Source organism: Eutrema salsugineum, unplaced genomic scaffold, assembly GCF_000478725.1.
Source record: "Eutrema salsugineum unplaced genomic scaffold, Eutsalg1_0 scaffold_7, whole genome shotgun sequence".
Classification (NCBI taxonomy): Eukaryota; Viridiplantae; Streptophyta; class Magnoliopsida; order Brassicales; family Brassicaceae; genus Eutrema; species Eutrema salsugineum.
In genome coordinates, this window is record NW_006256486.1 from 7,664,230 (window position 1) to 7,676,695 (window position 12,466).

Sequence of the window (12,466 nt, forward strand, 5' to 3'; positions counted from 1 at the left end):
TTGCTTGCTTTACTTGCTTTTCATTTGATTTTTCTACTTGTTTTCTAGGATAGATTTATTTGCTTTCTTTTGTTTTAGTTTAATCAGTGACAAACAACCAACCTCTAAAACCAATCTAGTCTAGACAAAAAGTTAGAAATCATAGAAGAATACCAGGCACACAAATCTCTGTGGATTCGATCCATAAATATTACAACTGATTAGCTGTGCACTTGCGGCTTTCATTTGTTTTTGTCAAGGGTAAAACTTGTTCCCTCACGCAGTTGACACGCATCAATACGTACTAATGATTTTCTTGCTTTGTTTTGAAAATTTCAAGTACATTTTTAAATTTTAATATGTAACCTATTCGACCTTTAAGTATTTTTCAGGAATGTTTGACACAAAACTATGACGATATAGACCTGCACGTTTCTACACTACGCATAATAGCTCATCTGTGGTTAGCACTAGACTAGGTGGTAGCTAGAGTACTTGCACTATGAACTCCCACCAGAGGACTTCTATTCATGGAGATTCTTTCTGACAGGATATACCAGCTCATTTTATTTGACCTTAATATTGACATCTAATTTTCTCATCATTGATTTTAGGCAGGCATCAAGATATACATCTAAGACGTCTTTTACCCTCATTTTACCACTCTTTGTCGTCCTAGATGACCAGTTCATCTTTATCTGGTACCATACCCTAAACCCAAAACCCTTGTTTTCAATCCTCATGCATTCTCTCTTTAGTTTATATCAGCAGATATGTGCAAAAACGTCGGAGAGAAGAGGAACAACACAGTTTTCAGTCACTCATGAGGAATACCTTATTATGCTTTACAAGACTCATTTTTATCGGTAATTTCGTGCTCTCTATGACTCTATAACTAAAGGTATTCTCTTTCTCTAAAAAAAAATGAAATGAAAGAGAGGGAAACAAAAAGTCTAATAAGTCTTAGATTGCCGAAATTTTTGGGACAAAAAGTAACCACTATTCGTTTAAAGAGCTATGGTTTTGAAAGATTTACAAAAATCTAAGTCTGGGGGAATTAGGAGAGAACCTGAGGAAGAAGACCAGAAATCTATGGCAAGAAGAAAGGGACTGAAAACTGTGGATATCAACAGCTTCACTCTCTCTTGCGGTTTCGCATAATATCTTGCATCCTCCATATCTTCAGGTAACCCATAAACACTTTAGCCTTACCCCTAGAATGACCCTTTTGATACCTAGCCTAGATTGCCTCGCTTATACTTTCTTTGATGAGAACCAACGAAATTTTTAATGAATGATAAAAGCTAGTTGACTGGAAGTTAGATCTTAGTGCAATAGATTTCCGCATGACGGATTAACGGACTAGTTATGCCCGTATTTTTAGTGAGAACTTTCTAGGCTATTCCTGATTGATGCATAATGATTGATATTGGTCTAGAAGCATGGTCTCTGAAATTTTGTTTAGTTCCTGCGTTTTCAAACCTCTCACTGAGATTTGGCCTTTGTTTTGTTTGAGGATAAACAAAAGACTAAGTCTAGGGGAGTTGATAACACCGGATTTTGACCATTTTTATGGATCACTTTAATGTCTTTTACATGTGTTTTTACTCCATTTTCAAAGGTTTTCAAAGGATTTCTATGTTTTCGGATTTTAAAAGACTTTTCAGGTAATTTGGGATAAAGAGGCACAAATTGGAACAAAAAGACTCTTTTGGATAAATGCAGACCGTCAGAACTCTCATGGAGAGACGAAGACCTTATCACTGTCTGATCACCCTAAAAATTGGACAACTTATAGAAGAATCAACCAGCTTTCAAATGCATTTGGTTTGGAGACATTCCAACGGTTGGATCTCAAGTTATTTCTTTTGCCCCGGAGACACTCAAAGACGGCCAGCAAGTCACACGACCGCGGCCATCAACCTATCCACCGCGGTCACAAGCCTCACGACCGTGGCCAGACTCCTATTTCTCGCGGCCACGTTACTCCCGACTGCGGCCGGCCTACTCCGAATTAAAAGTCCATATTTCTGAAGCCCAAAGTCATTTCTGCCTCAATTCCGGAACCCTAGAGACCATGGAGTATTGAAGACTATAAATACTTGTCATTGAGGTCTTTTTTAGACATCACCTTTATACTTTTACAAAAACCATTTTCCTTCAGCCGTTTTATGCGATTTTTAGAGAAGATTGTTCAACTCTGAGTTCTTCAATAGAGAAGCTTTCTTTCATCTCTTTTTTACTGTTTTTGATTGCTTTTATTAAAACCAATGATGATGTCGACCTCAGCCATGTCTGAGTAGATCCCGAGTTGGGCTTAGGGTTCTGGAAAGGGGATCTCATAATCGATTATGACATCTAGGTTTATAGATCTGGGATTTTAACATTGTTCTCTATTTATTCTTGTTCTTATTGCATGTATGCTTGATTGATCACCTCGTATCTGATCTAGATATTTAGTGTTGCGAAAGTTTTCATTAAGTATCTGACCTAGAATGAAATAGGTGATTTTGCCGTAGGAGTGGAAACCTACCTGCGGTGAAATCGTGAGTACTGACAAATCCTGTGCAGCTATTGCGTTCTCTCCCTTCCGGGGCCAGACTAGAAACCTACTGGTCAGAGTTGTGAGAAACAGTTGGTTATGATCACGATAGTGACGTAGTCATACCGCCGTACTCTACCTCTAGAACCCTATATTTCGATATCTGTCGATCCCATTCTATAATCCCTAGTGTTAAAACCGATTATGATCCCTGTAGGATTCCCAAAAGCTCAGCGTTTTTAGCCATAGTTTACAAACCAATCGATTTTTATTTGTTTTCTTTTAGATCTGCATTTTGACTGCTTTAGTTCGATATTCTGCTTGTTGCTTTTGCTATTATTCGATTTCTACTTGCTTTTTAGGATAGATTTATTTTCTTTCTTAGTTTTAGTTTAATCCGTGACAAACAACCAACCCTCAAATCGACTTAGGCTAGACATAAACTTAGAAACCGTAGAAAAGTACCAGGCACACAAATCTCTGTGGATTCGATCCCTAAGTACTACAATTGATTAGCTGTGCACTTGCAGCTTTCATTGTTTTTATTAAGCGTAAAACTTGTTCCCTCACGTAAACACATCACTTCACAAGTCAAATCAATAGAGGAACGAGCAACAAAAGACGCAGCCATGATCGCTAATAGGTTTTACAGCATGGAAGAAGAGCAAGCAAAGCACACCTATGAGCTTCGCAACACCAAGAACAAGGTCATGGACCTTGATTTCAAACTCGATGATGTGGACAAGGCCCTCAACGAAGCTACGAATGAGTCTTACAACTTCACAGTCGAAGTTTCGGAGAAGGTATACAAAGTCATTGACAAAACCGGAGCTTGATTCAACCATGGACAAAGTAGTCTATGCTCTTGATGAAGCTGAAGAAAAGCTTGAGGAGATCATGCAAGGACTTGGAGGGCAGATTCCAGCAGCCAAAACTAAAGACATAAGTCCAAAGAGGGAGTACGCCAAGCCAGAAGACCCAGGAGATCATTCAAGAAGCAAAGGAGCAAGCAATTGCAAAAACTCAACTTGGAGACATTCTGCCGCGGTTGCGTCACCTGTGACCGCGGCCAAGAAGCACTTTCCCGCGGTCGTGCTTGGCCTACCCATGGCCCATAGCCGTTTTCCCATGGTCGTGTTTCCTGCAATCAAGGCCAGCCGAAAAAACGTTCTAAAACAGCCCCGTTCAGCTCATACAAGCAATTGTTCGTCTGATGCACCTTCTGGAATGGCTAAACCCCTCCATCAACAACTAATTTGCTCCATCAGCACCCAAGAATCTGAAGAAGAAGACAAGCCATTGCCCTGCAACATGGCCTTGTCTTGTGAAGATGAGTATGAAGAGCAATACTCTGAAGATGAAGAGTATGGATTGTTCGTAGAAGATGATCTAGACGCAGGATATTCCTCAGAAGACGGTACGGGGGAAATTGAATGGATCACCAACAACATCAGCAGAGAGAAGCTCATAGAGTTTAACAATATGGTCAGGACATTCCCTGCTCACCTAAGCTTCGACGATATCTGGAAATTTGGCTGCCTACAAGTTTTTTTCAGATACTGTAAGGAGTCTAAAGAGGACATCCATAAGTACTTTATGCGAGCTCGATACCTGACATCATCAGAAGCAGCAGTCTATGCGATCCACCTTCGAAAACCTGAAAAATGCAGCCGCTACACCAACAAAATCAGCAAAGAAAAGCTTGAAAAGTTCAATGATATAGTTCGAAATTTGCCTGAAGGAATCACCTTTGCCAAAGCTTGCAAAGACTTCATGAAAGGCCATTACTTCTGTGAGAGCAAGGAATCAATCCCTGAAATAGAAGACTTGTTCAATCATGCTAGAAGAGGTAGACCTGTTCAAACACTTCACAAAATCGAAGGTGAAGGTCAGTTTCTCATCTCTTGTTCTATTAGAGATGAAATGTTTAAAGATATACTTTGTGATTCTGGAGCTTGTCTTAACATGATGTCCAAGGAAATTGCTTTGAGACTTGGTATTAAGCACCTACGCAGGACTAGAGCAAAGATTAGTCTAGCTGATGATTCCAATGCAACACCAAAAAGGATAGCTCATGACATTCCTTTGAGAATAGGATATTGCATTGTGCCTGTCGACTTCTACATTGTCGAAACAAGAGAAGCAGCACATCCAGTGGTTCTAGGATGGTCTTTTCTAGCAACTTCTGGAGCCATAATGAATTGGCCAAACTGGAGGATATCATTTGCTAATATCGACAAAGATGTCTTCACAGAAGCTGTACTATACAACAGCAAAGCAAGAAAACGTTCTGCAGCAGAAGAGTTTGAAGAAGAACTTTGGAGTGACGAAAAACCTGCTAGGCAAAGCAAGGATATGTCGAAAAAGACTTGTCTTAGGATAAGATCTTCTTCATTGGACTAAGCCACGTCCTACACCAAAGTCGAGCTAAACGATTTAAAACAAAAGCGCTTAATGGGAGGCAACCCATTTAGGTATTGTTTTCTTTAAGATTTTTCTTCCTTTTTCAATTGATCTTTTTCTTTTCTTAGTTTCAGGTGTTTCTTATAAATCAAAAAAGCAAAAAAAAAACAAAACAAACCAAAAAAACCAAAAAGAAAGATGGTCCCTGGCTGCTGGGCCCAGCATGAACCAATGAAAAGCAGGAAACATGCCGCATATAAGCCCCTGTGGTTGCAGGTTTTCGGACCACGGAAAACACCACTTCGACCACGGCCGCGTCTTTTTGACTGCGGCTGGACACAAATTTACCGCGGTTGCGTGACCTTTGACCGCGGCAAATGGTCGTTCAAATGATACCCGACCCCAAACCACCCACTTCACCTCATTCCACCTCACCAAGCCCAACTCTTCCTCATTCATCACTTTCCACCATCTTCCATCACCACCTATCACCTTCCCAAACCTTTCTAAATGGATCCAGTCCATCTCCACCAGCATCCTGGATCCAGGTAAGTTCTCTTTAACTTACCAAGTTCGATTATCTATGCATTTTTCTCATCCAATCTCGACTTGTTTCACACTGAGGACAGTGTGATTTAAGTCTGGGGGAGGATTTCATCCCTTTCTAACAACTTTTCTTTCATGAGTCTTGCATTATCTACACTTTTTACATTTTTCTTAAAGTTTTTCAAAAACGGTTTTCAAAACAAAATACGTTTTAAAGGGAATGGTGAACATGAATCAATGATAGTTGACTGTGTGCTTTTAAACTGTTCCTAGTGACATGCTCATTCATGATTTAGGACTAGACTAGGCAGTAGCTAAGCACATTTGAAACGAAGTACCCCAGAGGAATTTGAATGATTTCGAATTAAATGAAGGAATACACTAGCTCTGTTTTATTTGGACTTAACTTGGACTTAATTCTCTCATTAAAGCATTAGACCAGAGAAACGAATCATACATTCAGGACTCCTTTACCCTTTTTACCACTCTCTGTTGATCCTGAATGGCTAGTTCATCTTTAGCTAGTTCCCCACCTTAACCAAGGCTCTTTCGAACCACATGCACTCTTGTTTTCTATTGTCTTATATGCAGATATGTGCAAAAACGTCGGAGAGAAAGAGGAACGACGCAGTTTTCAGTCACTACAAGACAGAGACCTGCGATTTTGCCGGAAAACTTCCCGGAAGGATTCAACACATGAGAAAGCTCAGTTTGCCTTAGAGAAATCTCAAATTTTGGTACAATTTCGTCCTCTAGTCTCGCTCTCTTTAAAAAGGCATTTCCCCTTTCTAAAAAAATTAAAATAAAAAGATTTCGAAAATAGGAAAGGAAAGGAAATAAAAGCCTTAGAGAGTCTAGAGAGGTCGAATTTTAAGTCCAAAGGCAACTAGAGTTCGATTTTATGGAGTTTTGGAGATCATTTTTCTGATTCTCGGAAAGAATCTAAGTCTGGGGGGAATAGCTGTTTACAAAAAGGAGGAAGGATTATGCAACAACATTGGACAAGAAGAAATGACTGAAAATTGCGGTCACCAACAGGTCCTTATCTCTCTTGCGGTTTTGCATATTATCTTGCATCCTCCAGATTCATGAGGTAACCCGAAACACTTTAACTCCACCACTTAAACAGCCCTTTAATGCCAAACACCGTCTACCCTGGATGGTGTCTTTGATGAGAACTCACTTCTGCACTTAATGAATGTAGAGAGCTAGTTGACTGGAATCAAGATTTAGATTGTTTAAGTTTTGCATGACGGAAAAAGTGGACTAGTATCTTTTGTGTCTTGGTGAGAATTTTCTAGACTAAGTTGTGGATTGATGCACGATTTATGGTTCTAGTTTAGGAGTTCATGTCTCTGAGATTTGTGCATTTCCTATTTTTGTTTTCACTTAACCAGTTTAGACTTTTGCTTTGTCTGAGGACAAACAGAGGTTTAAGTCTGGAGGAGTTGATAACACTGTATTCTGACCATTTTTATAGATTGTTTTGAAATACCTTTTCTATGTTTTTTATTGCTTTCAAGTACTTTTATTATGTTTTTCTAGTATAGATAGTTCCAAGACTCTTTTCAGGAAACTTAGAGAAAAACTTAACAAAATGGATAGAAGACTAGATTTTCAGCTCAGAGTCAAACCGTCAGAAGTTCACCCCCGATTGAAAGCCTTCTCACCGTCTGATCCAGATCAAATTTGGAGATCTCAAAGATGGAACTATCAGCTTTCTACACAATTTACAGCTGGCAGTCCAACGGTTCTATCAAAAGTTACGTGAAGAGCAAGATGTCCCGTAAACCAGCCGACAAGCGTTTCCACCCGCGGCCAACAGCCATTTCACCACGGTCAGAGGCTGCCCAACCACGGCCACGCACTTCCCGACCGCGGCCAGCCATCTCCAAACTAGAAACCCATTTCTGAAGCCCAGATCATTTTCCCAGTGGCAATTCCGGAACCCTAGAGACCAAGGAGCATTGGAAATTATAAATATTTATCAATTCGGTCGTTTTTAGAGAGAGACGAAAATACTTTAGAAGAAATTTTACTTTAAGCTTTTGTTTTTAGGTTTAGGGAGAGAGAGATTTATCTCTTAAACCCTTGTTCTTTCTTTCTCAATTTTGATTATTTCTCTACTTTTAGTACTATGTTTTTGATTTCGTTCATCATGTCTGAGTAGTTTTATTGTTGGGTCAAAGGGATTTTCGATGGGGATACATATGTTCGATGAGGATTCCATTAGCTCTTGAAACCGAATCTTACAACTTTTTCTTCTGAATTTACTTATTTACTTTTAATGCATGAGAGTAGCGTCATGAACTACAATATGATCCAGATGCTTGGTGACACAAAGGTGTTCATTCGGTGTCAGATCTAGTTTGGGAGAGCAAAACCAACATAGGAGTGGAAACCTACCTATGGGCGATTTGTGAATGCTGACGAGTCTTAAACATAATGCATCTTTTCTCTTCCAGGGCCAGAGTGGAAACCTACTGGTCAGGGTTGAGAGAGATAGTTGTCTATGATCATGACAGTGGCGTATTCATACGTCCGTGACTCTAGTTCGAAAAGTTTTAGCTAAGATCTTATCAAATTTACTCTTTAGCAATGTTTTGAATCATTCATACCCCAGAGAAAATTTTCCTGAAACCCAGCGCCTTTTTCCTATAGATTTACATCGATTTTATTTCAAGCTTTAGTTCATCATTTTCATTCTCTTAATCAATTTTATTTAAGCAATTAGGTCTAGCCGTTTTTTCTTGTTTTTAGTCGATTTCATTAATTTTAGTTATTACTTCATTTTAATTCTCGTATTTTCTCGTTAAGATTAGTTTTTACGTTTTAAACACACCACCAAAACTCCTCACAAAAATCATCTGGTTCTAGACTTCGTTACTTTATATTTCTTTCGAAAGCTTTTGTAGAAAAGATCCTCCTTCCCTGTGGATTCGATCCCTAAGTACTACAATCGATCAGCTGTGCACTTGCGGCTATTGATTTCAATTAGGGTAAAACTTGACACCCTCACCAGCAGACACATCAACCTCGTCAAAGAATGTGCTGCAAAAACTTGTATATATAATGTTAAAACAACTAATAATTAACACTGACTGATCTATATATATATATATAGTGAAAAAATTATATCTCTCGTACGACGACAACTCTTCGCAGCTTAGCGTTGATATGTCTATATTTTACATCATTTAGAATGCATTTTAGAGTCCTCACCATATGTTTTCCCATGTAAATTGAGTCTTTAGGCATGAAAATAGGATTTAGGGCTTGCATTAGGTCCCAAAGAGTTTTGCATGTTTTGAAGTCTTTATCAGGTGCTTTGGAAGTCATTTGGAGCTTAAGAAGAGGAGCAGAGAAGAAAACGGTGAAGAAAAGGGTCAAAAATGGTGAAAACCACTTGGAGGAATTTCTCGGCCAAATCGCGTACTGGCCGGACAGAAACCTCGGTCAAAAAGTTTACCGATCGCTCATTACCGGCCAAAATCCTTACCGATCGACCAAAATCAGCCTGGGTCGAGTATCGGGTGTAAAATACCACGGGTTGAGTTTTTGGCCGAGGCGAGAGAAATTTACGACCAAAAAGCTTACCGCGGTACACAGCCCTCGATCATTTTCCTTACCGCGGGAAGCTTTTCTCGACCAAAATCTGTCCTTGTCCGCACATTTCAAAGATCAGCAATCCGGGGAACCTTCCGATCCGAATCAGTTGGCGGGGTCTTCATCAAAGTTGGAGACAATCAAGCAAAGATCCCAGAACGATCGGAATCATCCAACTCGGACCAGTGGAGAGAAAGATACAGCTTCCGGAAGATGTACCAGCATTACGCGCATCCGAGAACCGAACGGCGGTGTCCAAAGATCACGGCGGACGGAGCCTTTCCGGACCGAATTAGCTTGCCCGGTCTTCATCAAAGTTTGAGATCTGTGGAAGAACTTCTCAGGACAGTTGGAATCGCTTAGTTCGGAGCAGTGGTTTGAAAGATAAAGTCTCCGGAGTTCACATCGGTCCAAAGAGCCTGTTTTCCGGTGATTTTAATACAGTGCAAAGATGTGAAATCCAGGAAGCCTTCCACTTCCCAAGCTCCGACAGTTTCTTCACCAAAGTTCGAGCTTATAGAGTCATCTTAACTATGGGACTGGTCTCAGAGCATTTGGAGTCGTGTGTTGAAAGCTAATGTTTCCGGAAGGCAATATGGTCGAAACAAGCCCAAATGAGTTGCGATACACGCTAAGTATTTTCTCAAGCCTCGGCATCAGAACCTCGACATTGCTCAAGCCAAGGCTCATACCTTGGGAGTATTTTGAACTAGACCTCGGGTTGACGCCTCGGCACATTGGAATCAAGGCATGCACACGTAAGAAATGAGGCTGGAAACGACTAAGTATTGGGCGTGCACCTCGGTGTAATGACCTCGGCGTGCATGCCGGACTGTGTTCTCCCAAGTACCTCGACATCATGACCCCTCGACATTTTATCCCGAGGTCCCTTGTCACGAACCCAGAATCAAGAACAGAATGGCTCAAGAACATACACGTGAGGATAGATCAAAGACTAGGGTTCATGCATGTTCTTGACGTGTTCTTCACGAGATCTTCATCTGGATCCTGACTCACGTGCACGCCTCGGCATGAAGACCTCGGCTTCACTTTCCGACACACCGTGGCACTCACCCATCAACCCAAGGAAGCGGTTCAGTACCCGGTTTGTTCCGGGCTGACCCGCGACACTTTCCATTTGCTATAAATACATTTTAGGACCAAAAACCTAATCATCTTATCTCTTATCTGTTTTTAGCTTTAAGAACTTGCCTCTTTTGTGAAACTGGATTAATCTAATCCGATATCTCGTTTTTACGTCTGAATCTTGCTCTTTCTTTATTCTCCTTTTATTATCAGCATTAAACTCCTAATCATGACCAGCTACACATCTTGCAAAGGACTTAGTGAGCTTGTTATGATCAGTGAGTAGTCGTTTAAGCGGGTTTAGATAAGTAGATTAGGGTGCTTTCAAGGTAGATTAGTGGGTTTAGGTGTCTAGTCTTGCATGTTTCATTCCTTAACCGAAGAGATCTCTAGGCTGGATCCAAGCACATCACTTGAGGTTCAGATCTGAGACATATCTCGCATCAAAAGTGTTTGTAGAAATGTCTGAACCACTCGGTTAAGGATTTAAGAGCCTTTCATCGCGAGAGCGATAGTTTGTTCTCTTAAATGACATTTTTGAACCGATTCTTATTGCTGACTGATTTATGATTCTCAAAAGGGATTTTGGTATGAAAAAAAGATCAGTTTAGATGTTTAATACTTTCATGAGAAGATTAACATGCCTTGAGTTCAAAGTTAAATGAAACCGCTTGATAAAATGATTCATTAGCCCATTAGTCTAGCTTGGAAGCACCCGAGTCGATTATCTTGTCTAAAGTCTCTGCCTTTATCATTCATTATAATCATCTGAATCGTTTATTTGTCATTTGCATCTTAGCTTTGTTCAAATCTCATTATTTGCTTTACTTTTATGCTCATCCGCTTGATACTTAGCCTAGCAAAAACCTTTAATATTCTCTCTTGACTTAATGAACAAATGACATAGATAGTGTCTCGTTTACAAGCTTGGATTGACACCCCTTTGTACTACTCTGACAGGGGATTGATAACCCTTATTAAGGCTTAAAAACCTAAGTTATCAATTGGCGCCGTTGCCAACTTGTAGGAGCATTAGTCTCTTATTTGTTCTTAAGTTCAAGCTTTTCTTTCTTTTGTTTTACTAACTCCTTTCCAAGTTCTTGTTTTGTTTTCAGGTGCATGAATTTTAGGTCTTGGAGCACAGGATCGCTTTTCCCATACGACGATAATATCGACAGATTAGAGAGGCGAACTCGCGAGAGAGAACGGCACTTTGACAGACTTGGAATGGCAGAACAACAGCGAATGGAGCAATAGGCTCAGGCAGCCGAGCACCAGGCTCAGTCTAATCAGGCGCAGGCAGGAAGAAATGAACAACAAGCCTATGTTAATCAGCAACAGGCTCAAAGAAACGAACGGCTTGCTCAGCAAAACCAACACCAAGCGAATAGAAATGAGCAACAAGCCCATCATGTTCATCCGCCACCGCCACAAGTACAGAGACAACATCCTCCAATTTGTGTTGGAGAAAATGACCGAGCTAATGCGCACCAATACCGAGCTGGGATTCAAGCTCCACCAGTTCAAAACAACAACTTTGAAGTTAAAGCTTCCCTGCTCAATATGGTGCAAAACTCAAAGTTCCACGGACTGGCTGGAGAAGACCCTCTCGAGCATCTAGATCAATTTGATCGGGTTTGCGACTTAACCAAGATAAATGGAGTCTCCGAAGATAGCTTCAAGCTACGCTTGTTCCCTTTCAGCCTCGGTGATAAAGCACACCAGTGGGAAAAGAATATACCGAGGGGGTCTATACAAACCTGGGAGCAATGTAAACTGGCGTTCTTATCAAAGTTCTTTTCCACATCACGCACGGCTAAACTCAGGAATCAGATCTCCAGTTTCACGCAGCACAACAACGAGAGCTTTAGTGAAGCTTGGGAACGGTTCAGGAGCTACACTAACCAATGCCCACACCACGGCTTCTCAGAGGCATCCCTCTTGAGTACTTTATACCGAGGTGCACTCCCCAAGATCAGAAACCAACTCGACACAGCTTCAAATGGGAATTTTCTTGGAAAAGAGATCAATGCGGCAATGGAACTAGTTGAAAACCTAGCCATGTCTAATGACACATATGGAGAGGACTTTGATAGAGCAAACCGTACAGAGGGATCTAGTGATGAACAGCGTATGAAAAAGGATATAAGAGAGCTTTAGAGCAAGCTTGACAAAGTTTTGATGGCGACTCAAAAGCCAATACACTTTGTAGGCGAGTTTGATGAGCAAGGGCCAAGTTTTGACAATGTTAATGAAGATGGTATAACGCAAGAAGAGCTGAATTACATAGGGAATCAGCAGAGG

General features: G+C 40.6%; 1 non-coding gene across 1 annotated transcript; it reads right to left on the reverse strand.

The window, feature by feature from the left end:
• Positions 1–11,980: 11,980 nt before the first annotated feature.
• On the reverse strand, positions 11,981–12,087 carry LOC112083175. The gene has a single exon (XR_002897474.1). It is a non-coding gene; the product is annotated as a small nucleolar RNA R71 (small nucleolar RNA).
• Between the last annotated feature and the right edge of the window lie 379 nt (positions 12,088–12,466).